This window comes from Ictidomys tridecemlineatus, chromosome 12, assembly GCF_052094955.1.
Source record: "Ictidomys tridecemlineatus isolate mIctTri1 chromosome 12, mIctTri1.hap1, whole genome shotgun sequence".
Taxonomy (NCBI): domain Eukaryota; kingdom Metazoa; phylum Chordata; class Mammalia; order Rodentia; family Sciuridae; genus Ictidomys; species Ictidomys tridecemlineatus.
In genome coordinates, this window is record NC_135488.1 from 105708536 (window position 1) to 105729757 (window position 21222).

The window sequence follows — 21222 nt, forward strand, 5'->3', positions numbered from 1 at the left end:
GCACCTTGACCTCTATTCTTGGTGCCTAGCAGTACCTCCTTCCTAGAAGTAACAACCAAAAATACCTCCAAATATTGCCAATTGTTCCCTAAGGACAAAGACCCCCATTTGAGAGGTTTTAGAGGGACAGTAGTTTACCATCTTCCTGAGCAGGACTTGGTCTTCATGAGGTGAACAACTGTATTTCCAATAGGACATAGAGTCACCCCAGTTGTCTCTTCTGAACAGTCTGGAACATTGCATCTGAGTCCACTCAGCTGTTAAAACCAAACACCTTAGACTGAGTACAAACAACAGATATTTGTTACTCACAGGTATCTGCTATCATTCCTGAGAGCAGAACCCCACTGCCTAACCCTCTCCAAGACCCAATGCCTTAATACTATTACTGTGGAGATTAGTTTTTAATGTATGAATTTGGGAGGGACATGGCAACAGCTACTAACCCAGGTACTAACCCAGGTCCAAAGGCTAAGAAGTTACATGGACCCTTCAGCTGCCTCAGGCTTCTAGGAGCAGAACTCACTCTCGTTGGCCTTCTCCTCAATATCCTCGCAACCTAGTTTTTCAACAGAGCTGAAATTCAAAAATTCCACCTCATTGGCCCCATCAGTGAACAAATGTCACTCCATATTTGATGGAGGAAAGATGGTTTTGTATCCATGATGCCCACAACTAATCAGGAGCCTCTGGATTCAAGGGTGTAGTGCAGATTAATGTCTCCTGTTTGCAAGTTGGGTCCCGTAATTTCCTGACCTGCATGCCCGCTCTCAGGGGGACAGGTTCTGGAAACTCATTCTATCTGATACCTCAGGGATCATGTCTACTATTTCTGTAGGAGTATGAGGAAGAGGGGACAGAAATAGTGTGTAATCCATGTTAATTAGCCCTCCCAGGAGAGGACAAGCCCCAGAGTGAGGACTCATGGAGTCCATGGCTGTGATAACCTTGATGTGATGGTGACATTTCCCAATAGTGGGGATAACAACACAGGCCATGGCTATGGCAGGGACAATGGGTATACAGAGGCAGTAAGAAAGTAAGCATTTAATAACTACCTTCAGACTGATCTCCTGATTTATGCATTTGGGGTACCAGCAGAAAAAACATTTAGAAGAAATTTTTAGCTTGCTTCATGTTCCTGGCATTGCCTAATTCCCAGGCACTTCCTGGATTCAATCATGCTTGAAAAGAGTTGTTCTCATCCAAAGCAGCCCCTCTGGAGGAAACATGAACTCCAAAATGCACTTTTGTAGGAAATGTTAAAGCTTCTTTTAATATCTCAGTTGAAAAGAAACATGAGAGTTAAGGGTTGCGCCATAATTTTTTCTACACCCGACGCTCATGTGAGTTTGGCTCACAGAGGTGGCATGAGCAGTGGGACTATCTAAAAGAGCTGGATGGGACTCGTTCCCTAGCTCCCTTGAGAGTCTTCACTGCAGAGGCAGCTTTGGAAGTGCAGTTCTTAGCTGGGGAGACCCATGTTGTGGAACCCAGTACATATTCCTGCCACAGTCCCAAAACTGAGACAGCAAACCAGACAAGTCACTCAAGTGGCTTATGATAGCATCCTGACATAGGGACATTTGCACCATTTCCTCTTCTTGCTTTTAAGCATTTTTGTTAGTGAAGTCAGGGAATCTGTGGTGGCCAAGGAGAAAAGCAGGGAGGGAAACCCTTTATTAAAAGGGCCTGTTCCCACCTTCCTCTGATTCAGACATGTTTTTGTTTAATGCTGAGAGCATTTGGCAGGAATATTTTAAAGGATGCTGATTTATAAATTGGTAATGGACTTTTCTCAGGTCAGAGAACAACAATGTTTAATCTTATACCTTTGCTAAAAATATGAATGAAATTACACTTGTTTGTATCTCCATAATTCAACAGCCAAGAGCCCTGGAGCAAGCAGGGGAAGGATCTCTGAGCAGCCCCTGAGAGCCTGGCCCTGCCTGGGGCCTCAGCTGTAGAACCTTCCCTCCCCATCCTTTACAAAGCAGCAATGCCAAACTCCCTCGCTTCCGTCCTGAAAGCATCCTGTTTTACTTTTCATTATTATTTGACTTATCTTACTTCTCATTTTTGGTCTAATGCTCCTGTTGAACTTCTAGTGACCCAACAAAGCCCAGCTTTGATGCCACCTCCTTTTCTGCTCATATTGGCCCCTTCCACACATACATTTGTAGTTCTCCTTTTTCCTATAACACAGTTATCATCTGTTTACATGTCAGCCTCCTGTACGACTTCAGCTAGCAGAGCAGAGTCCTTGGCAAACAGTGCAGCTGCCAGAGCCCAGTACTGGCAAATATCAAAGGGGCGTGACAAAACCTGTAAATTAATATGTCTTAATCAATGCTATCAAGATTGCCAATAAAAGAACTTGCATAAACCAAAAGGGATGTGCATTGGGAGGTAAACTGTCTCATGGCACCGAATGGCAGAAGTGTAACCAGGCCTCCAGCCACCCACCTGGGAAAGAGAACACCCTCCAACCAAGACCTGCTCTCCCCTGCTCCCTTCCTGTGGCCTCCTGCCTTTGCCTCTTTCTGAAATGCAAGGAGTTTGGGACCACATAATTTTTGAGCACTCACCAGAATGCCTGTGCATTAAGACCATTGTTAAAACCCCAGTGCAAAGCAGGGATCCACAGTCAGGGAGGGTACCATATCTCAAAGTCAAGGTTTCTTCACTGAGAAGGTAGCTGTGCCATCATGGGGAGATCAGGAATGAAAATAAGAAAAAGATGAGAGCCAGTTTTATTTGTGCCATCCTTCTTGTTACCTGGTTCAGCCTATTTCTAACTGTTTTTATTAGTGCCTCGTAGTCATACATAATAGTTGGTCTCACCTCTTTCAGTCTTCCTAAAAGGGACTTTTTAACTCCCACTTTCCTTGAGAAGAAACCAGAAGTGCAGAGGAGGGGCAGGAACCTGACAGTGGCTAAGCCAGCCTGCTGCCACCTGCTCCATCTTCTTGGCTCATTGCTGCAGAAGAAGCCACTGATAGTGGTCACATGCTGTGTCCCCAGATCCTGAAGGATTGCATTTTCACTCTGGAAATTATAAATTTGGGATGTGACTTTTTGCACTGGATTTTTGGACCTTACTTGTTGACTTGAAGGATGAGGATTTGAGAATTGGGGGGTGGGGGAGGGCAGTTTCTAATGCAGTCTCTCAAGAGCAACTGCATATAAATGCACAGTTCTTTGAGCAAAGGAGGCAGAACTGAGCAGCATTCAGCCCATTCTTCATCTGGTCTAAAATACTGATCCCCACGCTAGGAAACTTAATTCTTTATCCTGTCTCAGATGCACTACAGGGATCCATGAGGCTGTTTGTACATTGAGCAATGACTATAGGTTTAGCATGTCATATTCCATCTGCATTTTAAACCACTTTTTAATGCATATTGACACTGCTATGATCAATAATTTTTTCAAAATTTTCTGAAATTCACGGTAACTTTTAGTTATTAAGTAATTATTTAAACACTAGATTGTAAAAATCCATGAACTATTCTATGGAGCTTGGGAAATTTTTTGACATTGAAACAGAATTCTTATAACCTCTCAAACACTGGAGCTCTTCTCGGATTTCCTTTCAAGAATGATTTTATGAACTTCAAAAGGCAATGAGCGAATCCTTACAACTAGCAGAAGTACAGAGGACACCTGTGGTCAATTGCAAAAATTGCCACAATTCTTTGCAGCTTCTCCCATTAAGCAGAATCTATTTCTTGACCTTGTGGTTTGGTTTGAATAATAGAATTCAGAGATGGTGATGTTCCAAAATTCCCAAGCCTGGGCCTCAAAAGCCTTTGCACACTTCTAGATGCTCCCTTGGGACCCTGCCACCACCATCTTGCAATAAAGTCTAGACTCACCTGGTGCAGAATGAGAGAACACAGATCTGAGAAGGGTCATTCCACTGAGCCTTTTCCAACTTCCCAGCCTCCATCAAACCCAGAAGGAGATCACATATGTGGGGGGATCCCAACAAAGTCATTAAGCCCGGCCCACTTAGATGATCCCTGCCTAAATGAGTGACCCACAGAATCATGAATTAAATAAATAGCTGTTTTTTTAAGGGAGGGAGAGAGAGAGGGGGGGGGAGAGAGAGAGAGAGAGAGAGAGAGAGAGAGAGAGAGAGAGAGAGAGAATTTTTTGATATATATATATATATTTTTTTTTTTTTTTTTTAGTTTTCGGCAGACACAACATCTTTGTTTGTATGTGGTGCTGAGGATCAAACCCGGGCTGCACACATGCCAGGCGAGCATGCTACGGCTTGAGCCATATCCCTAGCCCAAATAAATAGCTGTTTTAAGTCACATTTTTACAAAAGAATGTTCTTAGACTTGAAAAGTTAGAAAACCTATGGTACAGTTCTGTTCATACTGAGCATTTGTGGCCACTCCTCAGTGTATACTCGTCTTACTGCCACCATTAGAAATTATTCAAGAAGTCACTATTGATCATAAAATGCCCCTAATATTCAACCTACCCAAACTCCCTAGAGAGCAGCCCTGTCCCACTGGGAACACTGTATTCTTGAGCTTGGTTGATGGTGACCGCTTAGGACAAAAACCTTAAATTTGGCAAGGAAGGGCACCTGAGATTTTAAGACAAGATCATGTGATTTTCTGTACTTAGTGTTGGATATCTCCTCACTGTTAACCATGTAATAGGATCAAAGCTGCATCCAAGCTGGCCAGACTGAAGACACTGCTGCAGCCCCGTGGGCCTGCACCTCCTCCTCTCTCCAGTCCCACGTGCCTCTCCCTGCCTGTCCTATGGATATGAGTCTCTTGTCATATCTAAGCCCTCTTACTGGAATTTTCTTTTTAACCCATACTGCTTAAGGTTGGCATTATACCCAGCTATTCCCAAGAACATAATTTAGATTGCCTTTCCATAGAAGTTAAAGTCCCTAATTCAATTAGGAGCAAAGTGGCTTTGGTCACCTGACCATCACAAGGGTCTCAGGTCCTTGGAGAGAGCCAGAATCAACACAATACACTTAAATCTTTCCATCGGGTTAGGTCAGCGCTAGTAAGAAGGTCATATATGAGGAGTATCCATGTTGCCACATGTTCACAGCTATTGTAGGGAGAGAACCTGGAGATAGCCCTCCTGGGGAGATGCCTAGCCTCACACTGCAACTCTCAGCCTCCAACCAGGTCTTCATCTAGAACCTTTTTTACTAGCTGTTCCAAATGCTCACTTTTCTCCCATGAAGTCATTGTCCATCCAGCAAATCCCTGAGTCAGGAAATCACAACCTTCAGGAACAGGCAATTGAAGAAGAAAATGGGAATGCAGATGAAGTTTGCTTTAGTTCAAATAGCTCAGGGTGCACCAGCCTCACTCTGTGGGCCTCATGCTCGTTTTATGCCATCATGTCCACCCGCAGCGGGGCCTGGCCTCTTCCTGACATAGGAAATGGAGACTCTTTAAAAAGATTTTTAATTCCCCTCTGGCCCAGAGGACATCTGATGTGATGACACTGACCACCATTCTGAGAGCACAGATCCTGCTAGTAGGAAGCAACCCTCCTTGCCCAGTCCATCAACTACCCTGGCTAACAACTGCCAAATATTTAGATTGAAAGTTATTTTAGTTATTCTCATAGTAACATAGGCAACCTCCTCCCAGAAAGGAATGAGAGTTCATGGCCAAAGGAAAGAGTCCCTTGTGTCATTAGGTATTGTTACTGTATGAGGCAGTTCAGCACTATGTGGGCCCCTCAGTGGCCCTCAGGTCTGGTACTCAGCACTGCCAGCCCTGCTGTTCTCACTGTAACTAAACTCTTTCTCTAGCGTTCCTTCCTAGAGGTGGCCTATGACTGTTCACAAGGAGGAGCCAGCTCAGAGACTGCTGCTCCCTCCCATAGATCCCTCAGAGCCTGGCTTGGTCAGGCTGTTCCAAGCAACAGATTCTTTAAGACCAACCAACTCTGTGCCCAGGGCTGTATGGATGCTGCTGTCACAAGGGAAGAGAATTATCATCTTCTTCATCATCATCATCACCATCATCATGTTCACCACACTCATGAACATTTACATAGTGATTGCTGCACACCAAGCAGAATAAAACATTGACTCACATTCATGGAAATTAAATGGGACAGATAACATCAGTTCCCCATTCCAACAATAAGGAAGTTGAGACATGAAAAAGACTCAGTAACTGACCATCCCTTCACCAGCTGCGAAGTGATGAAGCTGGAATTCAACTCCAAGTATCTGCTGCCTGTGTCTGGGCTCTTTTCTTCTGTGCAAGGCTGCGTCTCAGAAAAAGATGCAATAGGTACTTGAAGGATTCATCTACAGAGGTGTGGGGCCCAGAGAACAAGGTCGACAGTGGACAGGAAGAAGCCAAGTGCTGGAGGAAGCCAGGTAGGTGCTGTGCCAGAGCCTGGGGTATCTTGGGCTGTCTTGCCTGGATCATGCCTTGTCCTGAGACATCATGCAGGATATGATGACTAAGTTGATCCCAAGCTTGTCAGAATGAAGATCATGATTGCAGAACCACAGAGCAAACCACTCCTCCATGTGGAAGTCTGAAGTGGGGTGGGAGGGTCAAAGGGAGGGATTTGTGGTACACTCTCACGAGGCTGCATAGAGGGAGCCCAGCTGATCCATGCAATTTGTGTCATAATTATCCTCCTCATGATGGCACGAAGATATTTCAAAGAACCAGATGCAGTTGTTCCTTGCAGAGGAATTTAGTGCCCTTAAAGCTAGGCCCCATTTCTCTGAATCTCCAAGCAGCCTTGAGAAATTAGTCTTAGATTCACAAGCAGTTCTGAGCAGGGGTATGGGCTGCTAAGGGAAAATCCATACCAATAAAAGGTTATTAAATTAAGCAGCAAAAAGTAAACACTAAATAAATGACATTGTGTACTCTTGAGGCTCAAGTGAGTCTTCTGAGAAACAAGACAGATTAGCATCCTCATTGCAAATTTGTACAATAAACACTGTAATTTTATTTAGTGCTTAATGTATACCAGGTCCTGCACTGAAGTTTACACTCTGAATTATGCTTAATCTACATTTAATCCTTGGGACAACATTACAAATTGATTCTAACTTGAATGAAGTCTACTTCTCTTTAAGAAGACTGTCTTAGAAAAGAAACCTTGCTCTGGCCAGAGTGGCAGAGAACAGCATCCATCCGCATTGTGGTCCTTCAGGGAAATATCCAGGTGGCATCACCAATGTAACACAGAAAGCATTTTTTAAATTTTTTTATTTTCTGTAGTTGTAGATGGACAGAATGCCTTTATTTTAGTTGTTTATTTATTTATTTTTTATGTGGTGCTGAGGATCGAACCCAGTGCTAGGCAAGGCAAGCGCTCTACCACTGAGCTACAGCCCCAGCCCACACAGAAAGCATTTTTAAAGATCATCATTGCATCTCTCTCTACTGCTGTCTCACAGAGGCATCTGAAACTTCGTTGCGTTTCCATCAATGAAGAAGAAAACTGATCCCAACTGAACCTTCTCTGGCTTTGTCTACACTGGCTGTGTCCTTTTCTTCATCCAGAAGCACCTCTCTTTTGCAAAACAAATCCTTTAAACCACCCACACATCCCAATCTGGGTAATGAAGGCCTCAGAGATATCAGCTAAGGACAGATAGCCAGCAAGGGGAGGGAAGGTGTCCTGGCATGATGGTACTGAGCTTTTGATATTTGGGGAACCATTCATAAATAAATTATCAGTGATTATTTCCAGATCAGGAAATGAAGGCTCAGAAAAAAATTAAGTAATTGTTCTGAAACAAACCAAAAATCGATTTGAACCTAGATCATTTGCAAAAGAATTTTAAAAAAACTATAAATAGCTGCCACCCATCCAAATGAGAGTAGTTCCTTAGGCTAAAACCAGGTATGTTAAGTGAACAGGCTCCTCCCACCATCCTTCTCTGTGTTGATGCTCAGAATGTCCTTTACCATATTCAGTCTTTAGCCTCTAGGGTATAGGATGGGCACAGACATACACCTGTTGCACACATGCAAACCTGAACACACTCTCACCACAATACACACCCATGCCCAAGAGGCACATTCACATAACCACCACCACCCCCCCACCCCCCCACCCCCATGGGTAAATTCACAGGCAAAGGGGAGTCTGTTATTTGAAGTGGATTTTGAGTCTCTGGTGTGTCTGCTTTGCACATTCTCTGCTAATTTGCAAAGAAACAAAACCTTTCCACCAACATAGAAATAGACTTAGGTAATAGTTGTGTGGCAGAAAAAGGGGCAACTGAACAACATTAAGTTGCCAGGGCCAGCACAAACAGGCCAGCCAGCAAAGGAAAATCCTCTTACCTACTAGGGGATTGAAAGGTAGAGTGGGGTATTATTTTAATAATAAATAAACACTTTGTATGTTTCCATTTGCAACAGATCACTATTTTGAAAAATAACTATATATACACATACATATATTATAAAATAATATATAATATGTATCATATACTATATTGTATAATGTTATATATTATACATATTATGTGAAATATATAAAATTATAATACATAATTATGTTTTATATATTATATACTATGATATATGTATCATAGTATATAATATATATAGGAATGCAGAGTTAATGTTCAGCTCCTATTATTGAAATAAGATTTCACAGTAAAACAATGGACCTGAAAGCTAGGAATTGATGAACGAGAAAGGATGTGCTAAATCACTTTCGCTTCCACTCAGCATAATAACAACCAATCAATGGAGAAACCAGCAATATTTATTGAGCTCCTACTCTGTACTGTTCTAGTAGAATATTCATACCTTCAAGAAACTGACAAATCACAAATAAACAATAAAAAGTAAAAGAATTGTAGGTAATGATAAGTGCTATGAAGAAAATTAAATTGGATGAGTGCATGTGTTTTACGGGGATGGGCAGAGGGCCTATTTTACACAGAAATCACGAAACACTCATGGGAAGGTGACACTTGACTTGAGACCCGAGTTAGGAGATAACAATGAAACAAAGACCCAGAGAATATGATTCCAAGCAGAACAGCAGGTGCAAAGGCCTGAAGACAAGAGCAAGTTTAGGAAATTAAAGGCAACAAAGGACTTTTGCTACGGGAGCTCTGTAAATAGACAGAAGGTATAAATAGAAAATAGGGACATTTTATGAGAAGGGTCCCATAGGGGTCTATAGACTACTAAATCAGTAATAATTTAAACTTATTCTTTTTATAATAGAAAGTTTCATTATTTTAAAAAAATGGAGTGAATTATCTAATTTCTACTTTAGAAAACATCATGTTGGCCTGTGTGTAGGTAGAATAAGTCCAGGACAGAATCTCTGAACTTCTGCACTGTTGAACTTTTGACTAAGTGATTCTTCATTATGGAGTGTGTGGGGGGGGAATCCTATGCATTGTAGAATTTCTAACATCAACCTTAATTTCTATTGACTAGATGCCAGTTGCATGTTTCACTCACTGCTGCTCCTAGTAGTAAAACCAGAAGTTTTCAGATATTGCCAAATGTCCCCTCTGGGGTGAGACTCTCAGCTCTAAATAGGAATCCCAGTTAAGAGGCTGTCATTGTGGTCCAAGTGAGAGAGATAATAGCTTAGCATAAGGTAGCTTAGATATGATAAAGTATTTTGGGATACAAGATATATTTTGAAGTTAGAGGCAATGGGATTTGCTGGATAGGAGGTGTGAGCAAAAAAAAAAAGAAGACTCAAAACCTACTCTTAAATTTTTGGCCAGGTCAGCTGAATAGATGGTAGAGCCATTCACCAAGATTGAAAGGCTTTGGTGTAAAGGAAAAACATTTGGGGTTGGAGGCAACAAAATAGTTCAGCTTGGTGATATTTAAGTCAAAAATTCTATTAGATTTTCTAATAGTAAGGTTGAGAAGAAAATTAGTTATCTGTTATTCTTCATAGAGGTCCAGCAGGATGCACATGAAAATTGGAGAGTAATACACACGAGTTGAAGAAATGTAGATCATGTCATTATTTTTTCCTGTGGTATAAATAGGACATGACATTTGCTGCCCAATTCAAAGAAGGATATGCAGAGGAAGTGAAAAGCCAGGAATCTACCCCTTTCTAAGAGATTCAAGAAATAAGGGATGATAAACAGAAAATATGGGGGTGAGATAAGTAGATTCCAGTATGTTTAAAAATTAGAGAGAAGAGCCAGGAAGAATGGACTTCTTTGCTTTGTTTCACTTTGGGATTCTGGGGTAAGTTCCTTGAAGTCTCCTCTTGACCAACATGGTGGCAACCATTTTAAAGGAAATCTAATTGCACAGCATGCCACAGCCCAGGGAAGTTCAGAAACTTGTGTTCCCTTATCTGAGATGTTTTTGGTTTCCCTGTGGCATATCTGGGACCCAGACATTCCCAGGCCATTTGAGGGAGATTTATATGGCCACTGAGTTAAGAAACAAGGGTCTGCATGGGCCATTGTAGTATCACAGCAGACAGTGGGTGGCCTGCTCAGGTCAGAGCTACATGGAGGATGCATCCAGGAAGGGCAATCAACTTCAGAGGTAGAATTGCAAGGTTGGGTGTAAATTGACCATAGCCACCAAAACCAGATAAGCTGGCAGTGACCAGACCAAGGGCCCCCACCTCCAAAATCAAAGGATTCTTAATGCTTCAGGGATCTGAGAACATGCTCTTCCCTCCTCACATACACTTCTATGGTTTGGATCTCAAATGTTCCCCGTGTGTTAAAGGTTTGGTCACCATCCTGTGTTGGAACATTAGAGAGGTCAGATCTAGTGGAAAGAAGTTAGGGCATTGGAGATTTGCCCTTGAAGATGATATTGGGACCCTGGGACCTCCCCCACCTCTGCTTCCCAGCCACCATGAGGTGAGAAGCCTCATCTACTACATATTCCCCACCTTGACATACTGCCTCACCACAGGCCCAAAGAAACAGGGCCAAGCAGCCATTGTCTAAAGTTGTAAACCAAAGTAAATCCTTCCTCTTCATAAGTTTATTATCTCAGGCATTTTGTCACAGCAACAGAAAACTAACACATACCCAAATACCAAAAGGAAAAAGAAGGGAGCCGAGAGACACGATATTTAACCTAAGAAACTCTTTAAATAAAGGAATGAGTTTTAATTTACTAAGTTAGACCAAAGTCTGTTTTTATTCTTTACTGCCCAGTGAATAAGAGCTCATATGGAATATCAGATTCATTTTAGGAAGATAAATAATCACTTCATTGTCGGTGCAATTAGCATGATAAGCATGTTATCCCATGACATATCAGTCAAATAGCCAATCCAATGTTTATTGTAAAACAGCGTTTTTAAAAATATTTTTTAGTTTTTCAATGGATCTTTTATTTATTTATTTACATGTGGTACTGAGGATAGAACCCAGTGCCTCACACATGCCTGGCAAGAGCTCTACCACTGAGCCACAACTCTAGCCCCTATAAAACAGGTTTTGAATGCTGCCTGTGGGCCAACTCCTGTGTTAAGGAACTGAGTGATTGGCAGGTTCCCCCTCATTTACAGGAACTACAGTGTTCTGTGCAGCTTTTTTGTTGCTGTGACCAAAAGACTTGACAAGAACAACATAGAGGAGGAAATGTTTATTTGTGGCTCATGGCTTCAGAGGTCTCGGTCCACATATGGCCAACTCCATTGCTCTGGGCTGGAAGTGAAGCAGAACATAATGATGGAAGAGTGTGGTGGAGGAAAGCAGCTCAGAACATGGAACAAGGAAGCAAAGAGAGCTCTGATCCTCAGGGACAAAACATAACCCCAAGGGCATACCCTTGGTGACTTACTTCCTCTAGCCACACCCTATCTGCCTACAGTTATCACCAGGTTAATCATTCAAATGGATTAATGCACTGATTGGGTTAAGGGTCTAATAACCCAGTGATTTCACCTCTAAACTTTCTAGCATTGTCTCACTCAGGAGCTTTTGTGTGATTTCAGAGTCACAACTTATACTTCCTCAATGGGAGCCACAAAAGTAGATTTGAAGAAGTTACTGAAAAAGTAAGTGAAACACACAGATGTCAAGGAGATGAACTTTAAATAGAATCACCTCTTTGTGGTTCCCTTGGGCCAGGGCTAGGTTGGAGATAGGAAGATGTGGTCAGAGAAGCGGGGTACCCCACCAGCACCATGGGTCATGGTACCAAGTCAGGGGCATGATACCTCATCCAAGAAGCCCCTTCCACACTTCCACGGCTCTTTCCCCAGCAGCACTGGGCCCACTGGGTTGGTTGGGGTGAGAGTAGGTGAACATACAGAGCTAATGCTTAAATACTAGCTCCCTTAACCTGGACCCCACAACACATGGACCACCTAATTTTTTATTATTATGCCTTCTCATTTTATTGAGACACATTCTCTGCACACCAAATAGGACCAACTTGCATTTACATGACTACATTTGCAAGCTTGCAATGAATCAGAAACCCAGAGGCTTGCCTCTGACACAAGCTTGCTCTAGAACCTGGGCAATGTCAGCCTAGCTGACTTCTTTTCTGAGCAATGGAGGGACTAAACCTCAGGCTCTTCTGAGTTTTGAAGAGTGAACATAGTGTGTGAGTAGGCATCTCACCTGGGCTGCCTTAACTGCAGACAGGAAAAGGACAAGGAAACCAGCCACCTTATCTCCTAAACTTAATTGTTTGACCTTCGGGAGATTTTGGTCTTGTTTCTCTCCTGAATATCATTTGTAACACTGCAGAGTTGGCTTTGGGGACTGGGAACCGCAAGCCAGGAAGACACGAACACTCTCCCTGGCAGTCAGAAAAGCACATCAAAAGAAGGACCCTGTTTTTCCTTCTTCTATTCCCTCTGAGCTTCCTTGAGGCCAAAGAGAATGACATCACAAGAAAACAAAGTTGCCAAGACATACTCTGCAAAAATGTCCTCACATGGTTACATTTTCTGCAAATTACAGCGTTTGGAGTATAAATCAGAGTAATTGTTTAAATCAGAGTGACTGTTGAAACAGATTTCCAGTGATCAAATCAAAAACGCAATCATTCTTGCGGTTCCTCCGGTGCTCGCAGCCCCACATACTTCTTAAACTGTCGGTTGTCAGTTACACGGAGTGTTTACATTAACATGCTGCCTGAACAGAGAAAATATATATTTTAAGAAGAAAATGTGAATCCAGGGTTACAAGAATGTTTCTGAAACAGCTAAGTCATCTTGTTTCAAGTAAAACCAGATGTTTGCATCAAGAGAAAGCCAATCATTTCTTTTAATTATGCTCAATGGCCAGGCCACCAAGAATACCCACATGTGTCCACATGAGCCGGTAGAAATCAAAGGCTTTGCAACAGAGAAAGCAATCAGCGACTCCCAGACCACCAAATGGCATCCCCAGCACCAGCTCTGGGGTCCCTTCTCTGTGAATCCCTTCTCTGCTAGAGTGCTCAGCAAGGTGAGGCCTTCCCTTGCCTCCTCCAGTGCCAGCATCCCATGTCCCACCTCTCTGTTCCCAGGAATCTAGAGTAAGGCCAAACTTATGATTTCTCAAGATTTCTCAAGATTTCTCATGATGAAGATCCACAGAAAAGGAAGCTGGACAGTGGAGCTGTTTAAGTGCCCTCCCAAGCCAATTCTCCATCCCCCAAACCTCAATAACGTGAGAAAAGGCAAAGCACATTCCTCATTTTTATTTTTAATACATGTCATGAGGCTCCCATCCCTGCTGTAGCAGTGTAGAGGAGGAGAGAAGAAACTCACCTCCAGTGATACACCAGGTGTAGAGGAGAAACTCACCTGTTAGCTTGGCCTCCAGTGATACACCACAGGATTTGGTGTCACTAGTGATAAGTCACACCCTACGTGGGGCAGAAGGGAGAGCTTTAGAGCAGTCCAAAACCCTGGGAAGAAGCCTATTCTCCTGAAAGGGTCTGAGTGCACCCTCCTTCCTGCTGGGGATCTTCCCTGGTGGAGTCACAGACTGGGCTCTGGAAACTTCCTGTTATAACAATGTTCCCCATGACAGGAGAGTGGCCACACTCCCAAGGTAGCCTCCAAATAAAATCATAGTGTCTGAGCCTGTCCCAAGTAAATGGTAGTTTCTGAGTAGTTGTTCCAAATAAATTGCAGAATCATGCTACAAAATTTCTAATTTTACTGCAAATAACTTAATACTTGGGTAGAACACCTGCCTGCCATAGTGAGGCCCTGGATTCCAGCCCAGCATTTCAAAGAAAAAAAAATCAAACTTAATGCTCCCTTTGAGTTTGTTCCTCAAACTTTATTGTCTAGGTACCAGCCTTACAATTCTCACTGGATGATGATGATGATGATGATCATGTTGATGATGATTTTCTTTAAATTAGCATGTATTCTTTTATGTTTTGTTTTCTTCTGTTTTTATTTAAATGACTTCTCTAGTCTTTTCTCAAGCAAATATATTCATGAAATCCCAGATAAGTGATATTTAACTGTTTTTAATGTGTTAAAATGAAGATATGGTTAAATATTAATGGTTATGTTTTAGCAAAAATCATCTTGCATGCCTTCACTGGTTCTTGAACTTTGTTATTTTGTAGAATTCTAGTGTTTCTTCCAAACCTTTAATCAGATTCCTTTAAATAGTATTGCAACAAATAATTCTCAAAGCTATAGCTCTCTTTCTCCAGAGTTCTATAAGTCCTGGAACCAACTCTCAGCACATTAATCCATGTTGGGAGGAATTAAAGCCCCTGATTTGTCCTGTCCCTTTGGAAATAATGACCGTTTCCTGTGAAAAGAATAAAGGATGGACATTTGCTCCACAGTTCATTATGAGAGGACATGAACAAGAACTCAAATATGCACTTAAAATTTTCTCCACGCCTTCTCTTGTGCCCTGAAACACCCATGAATATTTCTGTGCTGTTTTCAAAATGGTTCCAGCATGGGAAGTTTTAAAAGAAAGCTAATCCTATATTATCATTAAGTAAGGACTCAGCTTTGAACTCAGCCCAGAAGTCAGACCTATGTCTATAGAGCAGGCGTTCGCTAATCACTGCTTGGCTGCGGTTGACTGGTAATGTCCTCAAAACCAAACCATCGTGGGGATTCCTGAAGTCAGAAGGGAAGTGAATTGTTTAAACGTGAAACACTAACTACTTCAGATCTCTGACCCCCATAAGATAGTGGTTTAGTAATCTAAATGATTGTTTTGAAAAAGCACTTTGACTCTAGTTTTGCTAAATGTTTACTTGGGTCTCAACCTTTTCGATTAAATACCCTGATGTGGCTCCAAGTGGACAGACCCTGCCTAGTAACTCCACTCATCCAACCTGCTTCATGCACCATGCACTCTATCCTGTGACTCTGTAGCTCAGAAAATGATCTGAGAGTCTACCCACTCACCTACTTAACTTTTAACAAACAATTATTAAGTACCTAGTGGATGCAATGATCCAAGATAATGGCTTTCAGGTATTTGAAGATACACTGGTCCAGTGTACTTCTTTTTTTTTCTTTTTTTAAGAGAGAGAGAGAGAGAGAGAGAGAGAGAGAGAGAGAGAGAGAGAGAGAGAGAGAAAGAATTTTAACATTTTTTTTTTTAATTTTTGGTGGACACAACATCTTTGTTTGTATGTGGTGCTGAGTATCGAACCCCGGGCCAGACGCACACCAGGCGAGTGTGCCACCGCTTGAGCCACATCCCCAGCCCCAGTGTACTTCTAACTTTAGAGAGACCTCAGGACCACATTCCTACAGACAGTTGAGCCTTTTCAATCCAGGGACAATGCCAAGGAACATTTGGTCTCCTTTTAATTACCAGACATTTGTCTCAGAATAATGTAGCATGATGTCTAAGTAAGAATTTCTTTTGGAAAGTCACTTTCTTGCAAGAGATTGGGCCAAAGACTGAAAGAAAATCAATTAGAGATTTAATGAGGAGTACAAATAGGCTCAGATAGCATGGGAAAAGAAAAAAGGCAGAAGAAAGTGACAAGTCAAATAGGCTACACTTTCTAAATATCTGGTCCACTCTCTGCCGGGGGAGGGGGCGGGGGGCGGGACTCAGTTCAGACCTGTCAGGTGCATCCAGAGTACATGACATACGACTAAGTCCCTAATACAGGTGAACCTCATCAAACCCTTGACTATAAAGGGGACTCCCATTACAGCACTTCAAGGTAGTATATCCCAAGGAGGGGAATTCAAATGGTATGAGCTTTGGGGAACACCTCATAACATATACATGGGTACCACTCAGCTGGAAATGAAATTCACCTTTTCCCCTGACCAGAGAATCTGCACAGCTGCTTGCCATCAATAAACCGAAGACGAAAATCGCAGTTGACGCAAGTTACAGAGCTTGCCACTAGAGGGCAGCAGTTACACACAGTGTAATCTCCACACGGGCAAGAGAAAGCTGAGTGTAGTTAGGCTCACAGTAATTAGGCAACAGATTCAAAACTCCAGCATCCAATTTCCAGCCAATGCTCCTCCACTTGCCCCCAAAGTCTCAGGAAAAGGACATTGTGTAGATAGTTTATACATTTCTATTCTTCTACAATTAGAGAAGTTGCCCCCATCAGAGCTCAGCATCTCTCCCTAGGGAACATGAAATTCCCCATTGATGCTGAGATGCTCTTACCACTTTTACCTAAAATCTGTGGTGAGAAATACAACTCATATTGCAACCTACATTCAGTATACTGTGTATCATACACTAAACTGAAACGTTTTACCAAAGCAACACCCATATTCCTTAGTTTTATGTCTCCTTTCTTTTTCTTTTTTCTTAGGCTGATCTCCATCCACTTCATTGATTTCACAGCCCATTAATAGGTTGCTAGTTATGGTTTAAAGAATGGCGTGGAGGTCAACACTCCAAGGAATGTAGAACAGTTCAGTCTTCTGTTTCCCTAGAAGCCTGCAAAGCTTCAGGGACATCTAAGGATGATGAGCCTCTCCAGTATGAGAAGGGAAATAATGGTCCAGGGGAAGCCTCCACTGGCCACTCAGCTTCATTGGCAATCACTAACTCACCACTGAGAGATTAGCACTGTCTTCAGCTTGTCCCTCCAGGAGGTGATCTCTGGTTTCAGACATCCTATGATCAGCCTTCACTTGCAGGTTTCAGGTCCCAAGACCTGTGTGGAGTCCTGATTCGGAAGCTCTATGTGAAGGAGAAGATAGGACAAGCTGATGTCAAACAGCCAAAAGATGTCTCAGCTCAGGGGTTGTCCGAGAAGCTACAAGGGCAAGTTTTTGACAGAGGTCAGAATCTCAGAGAATGGACCCTAAAACAGAACCACCGTGACATCCCCTCTGCAGCCAACTCAGGCATCTCCCAACTCAAGCTGCAGCCATCTTCCCCCAGGATACAGAAAATAGAACTTCCCAGAATGTCTTTCCTGAGACTCTGCCAAGTATTTCACTTGCACAGTGTTTTAGTCAACTTTTTTTTTTTTTAATCACTGTCACCAAAAAACCTGACACCAATGTTGAGGAGGAAAAGTTTAATTGGAGCTCATGATTTCAGAGGTCTCAGTCCGTAGATGGCCAACTCCATTGCTCTGGGCTGGAGGTAGGGAGAACATCATGGTGGAAGGGTGTGGAAGAGGAAAGCAGTTCAGGACATGGCAATCAGGAAGCAGAGAGAGGGAAAGCTCCGCTCACCAGGGACAAAATATAACCCCTAAAGTCATGCCCCTACCTCCTCCAACTACAATCTATCTGCCTACAGTTACCACCTAGTTAATAAAGGGATTAATCCACCAATTCAGTTAAACCTATTATAATCTAATCATTTCACCTCTGAATTTTCTTGAATTGCATCACACATGAGCTTTTGGAGGACACCTCATATCTAAACCGTAACACTCAGTTTCATCCTCTTATTCCCAGCACGTTAGTATATGAAGAAACTCAAAGGAGGAAATGTCTCTCATTGATCAAACCCAAAGTGATCCTAAGTCCTGCTTGAATTCAAGAGCTAGTTTTTAAATTGAATTCCGGGATGTCTGGGGAGTTTATTACAAAGCCTCCCATCTGTGCCCAGAACTCCATGATTCCATTCTGGTATTCAGAACTCCGTGCTTCCGTTCTGGTATTCGTCTCTGATGGGGTGGGGGTGGGGGTAGGGTAGGGAATGTAACAATAAAGAAAATTATCTAAGCCCTCAGGCTTGGGGTGTATCTTGAGGATGCTAGCTCAGCCCTCCAGCTGGGAACCAGTCCCTGATCTATTGCAAGTGGCCCCCAAGGAAAAAAATGACTGAGAAAGAGTCATTGGTTCATTCCAAGTGATATTTATTAAGTGGCCACAAGGTGGAAAGCAGTCAACTTAGTCTCAAGGGAAAGAAGACGATGAGTTCTATTCAGCCCTGTCTTCAGGTATTTCCAGTCTAGTAAAGGAGTTAAGTACTGGTTTTAGTGATGCCCTCTGAGAAGCCTTTCTGTCCCTCTGAAGGTACTGGCTTCTTTTTCTGATCCTGCTCCCTCCCTGAGACCATTTTTTTTTAATTTTCATGTAAGATATGTTGGCTCACCTGTCAATTGCCCAAATAGAATGGCACATTTTTGTGAGCAGGTTAGAGAGATGTTCTACTGCTCTATCTGAACTTGGAGTAGGGGCCAGGAGCCAAGGAATAAAGGCAGCATTTAGAAAAGGTGAAACGCACAGGAATGGACTCATCTGTAGCATTTCCAGAAAAGAACACAGCCTTGCTAACACCTTAATTTCGGCCCAATGCAACCCCTGTCAAACTTTTACAGAACCATAAGAGAATACATTGGTGTTGTTTTCAAGCTACTAAGTCATGGTGATTGGTTACAGCAATGAAAGGAAGCTAGTACTGATTTTGGTCATCTCCTTTAAGGAAGTACTTGTGACATCTCTTCTGTGTTTCAGCAAAAGAGAAGACAAAAAATCAGGTAAGACTGGGGGATCTCATGGAAAGCCAGGGCCACAAAGAGAATCATTTAGTGTTGTCTAAAAAAATTAGGAAGGCCTTGGCAACTGATTATTTGAAAAGACAGGTGTCCAGCCCCAGGCAGTGAAACCCTGAGACCAGAGGAGGCATGGGATCATTACCTCCACTCCAGTGCAGAGCCCAGGAGCAACGGGACCTGCTGTAGGTACCCATGGAGAAGGGGGTGTGGAGCTCTGAGACCAAGCCCACTGGAAGCTCTGTGTCAAAGTAGGCATGGAGCTGACCACCTTCTGATGGGTCACATGGCATGGGCCAGGAGAAACCACCCTGCACTATTCATATCTCCCAAGTGTCTCCAGAATTGCAAAGCCCTGAGGATCTGAGATAATACAAGTGAGGGAGAAGAACCCTGAAAAGTGGCAAAGTTTTATGAGATATCGATAATGGTACAAGGTGAACTTTTATGAGATTTAGGTGTACTATAGAAAAATAAAGACCTGAGAAAAAGTACACCTGATACACCTGTTTAAAGGTGTGACACTATGGGTTGAACAGAGCCAAAGGGAGCCCAGGAGTGATGGTGGGGTCAGGGCATCTTCCTCTGCAGCATATAACACTAGGAAGGACACCAATGGCATCCACCCATGCCTTTCTCCAAACATAGGCCCAGGGCACATCCTGGACCATCTGATCAAAAGACTTGGTGACTGAATAATATGAAGGAGTAACTGAGCGCATTTAACTTTCATCTTTCTAGAGCCTGTGCCTTTTCCAGGTTTTAAGTAGTATCTGGGTACCAGGGAGGCCCCTGAGGTCCTCAGTCAGCAGTCCTGGTTGGCTGTGCACAGGTACCCTTCACAACAGTCCACTCTGCTGTTCTGGTGCCACTCCCATTTCTGGGGAACTTCTGGGGCCAGGTTCCCACCCTCTCTGAGTGCTAACCACCTCCTTAAGGATGCTACCATGGATACATGGAGCTCCAGTGCTGTGTACAGAAATGCCCGAGCTTCCTCCTGCCTCTCCTGTCTTCAAAAATCTCTTCAGGGACTTGAGAGAGGGAGGATGTCCAGGAGTGCTCTTCCCTCGTGTTTCTGCTTAAAATCCAGCCAGCTCCTATCTTCCCCACTCGTCCTCTCCCCCCACCCCCTTCTTTTTGTGCTCTCTCTTCAAACCTTCCAGGAGTCTGGTGTACTCTTTTTCATGACTTCAGAATTTTTGAAAACAAATTGCAGAAAGGAAAGTGTCTTGCAGGCAACTTCTGCTTTTATCCTCACCACAAACTCCCTTGAGGCCAGGAAGCCCCGGCCTGATGACAAGGAAAGGAAATATAGACGCGGGTAAAACAAAGAGTCACATGGCAAAAAGTCACCTAGACACGGCTTTTTAACATAGCCATCGCGTTTGCATGCACTTATTTAATAAATTATTGCCAAGAGCCCCCTCTGAGCCTCAGGTTGGGTACTGTGACACAGTGGCTGACACACAGGGAACCTGCTCTCAAAGACTTTACATTAGGAAGGGGAGCCAGACAACACTCTCAGGCAGAAATAAGAAAACACCCATGCTCTGTAGAGGATTGACATTGGACTCCATGATGCTTCTGAGAGGCTAAAGTAGGAATGGGGTCACTGATGGACCCATAGGTGCTCAAACTACAACCTGAATGACAAGGACACATAGATGATATGCTCAGCACTTTCCTCCTGCTGTCTTGTTTGAGCATCATAATCGACCTGCAGATTCCAGAACCTTGTCTCCACTTCACAGATGAGAAAACTGAGTTTATAGAGATTAGTTCCTTACCTAAGACAGTTGCAAAAGAGCAAGGATCAGAATGGTGGTCTGCCTGGCCCTTAAACCATAGCCCTCTCTACTGTCCTGGGAATTTGCATCTCTCTTGGAATTTCCCCAAATGTTCCAGATAGACCTGTCTTCCCCACCAGGTGTTGACATTTCAATCTTTCCTCCTTGGACCACTGGCAAGGGCGGCCTGAGAGGAGATATTTATACTCACAGTGCCCCCCTGGGAGGGGATAATGTTGTCCAGCAGCCACCCAGCATGGCCTCTGTGTGGCTCTGTCCTGCCCTTCTTGCTGGGAGAGGTGGCCTCTGCCTGCTGCCCAGGACTCCGGCCTCCCTCTGCGGCTCTGCCCTGAGGGCTGGTCCAGTGGAGCAGGAGCTAGCCAGGCCAGATGGGTGAATAGAGCCAAAGTGACTGGCTGGTGGTGTTCAGGCCTATTTTTATTCACAAAAATCTGTTCTGCATTTTATTCTGCTTTGGAGCAAGAAAAGGTCAACTCTGTTCACCTTTGCTGTAAGATGAGAATACAGCAGGAAATGAAGTGACA

At 43.2% G+C, this 21222-nt stretch overlaps 1 long non-coding RNA gene across 1 annotated transcript in view; it reads right to left on the minus strand.

Annotated features, from left to right (window-relative positions):
• The window catches only part of LOC144369616 (uncharacterized), a 53261-nt gene that overhangs the window by 12069 nt on the left and 19970 nt on the right, over positions 1–21222 (minus strand). Inside the window, exon 3 of the long non-coding RNA XR_013429407.1 lies at positions 16987–17116. This is a non-coding gene — a long non-coding RNA (uncharacterized LOC144369616). The remainder of the gene's footprint in view (positions 1–16986; positions 17117–21222) is intronic.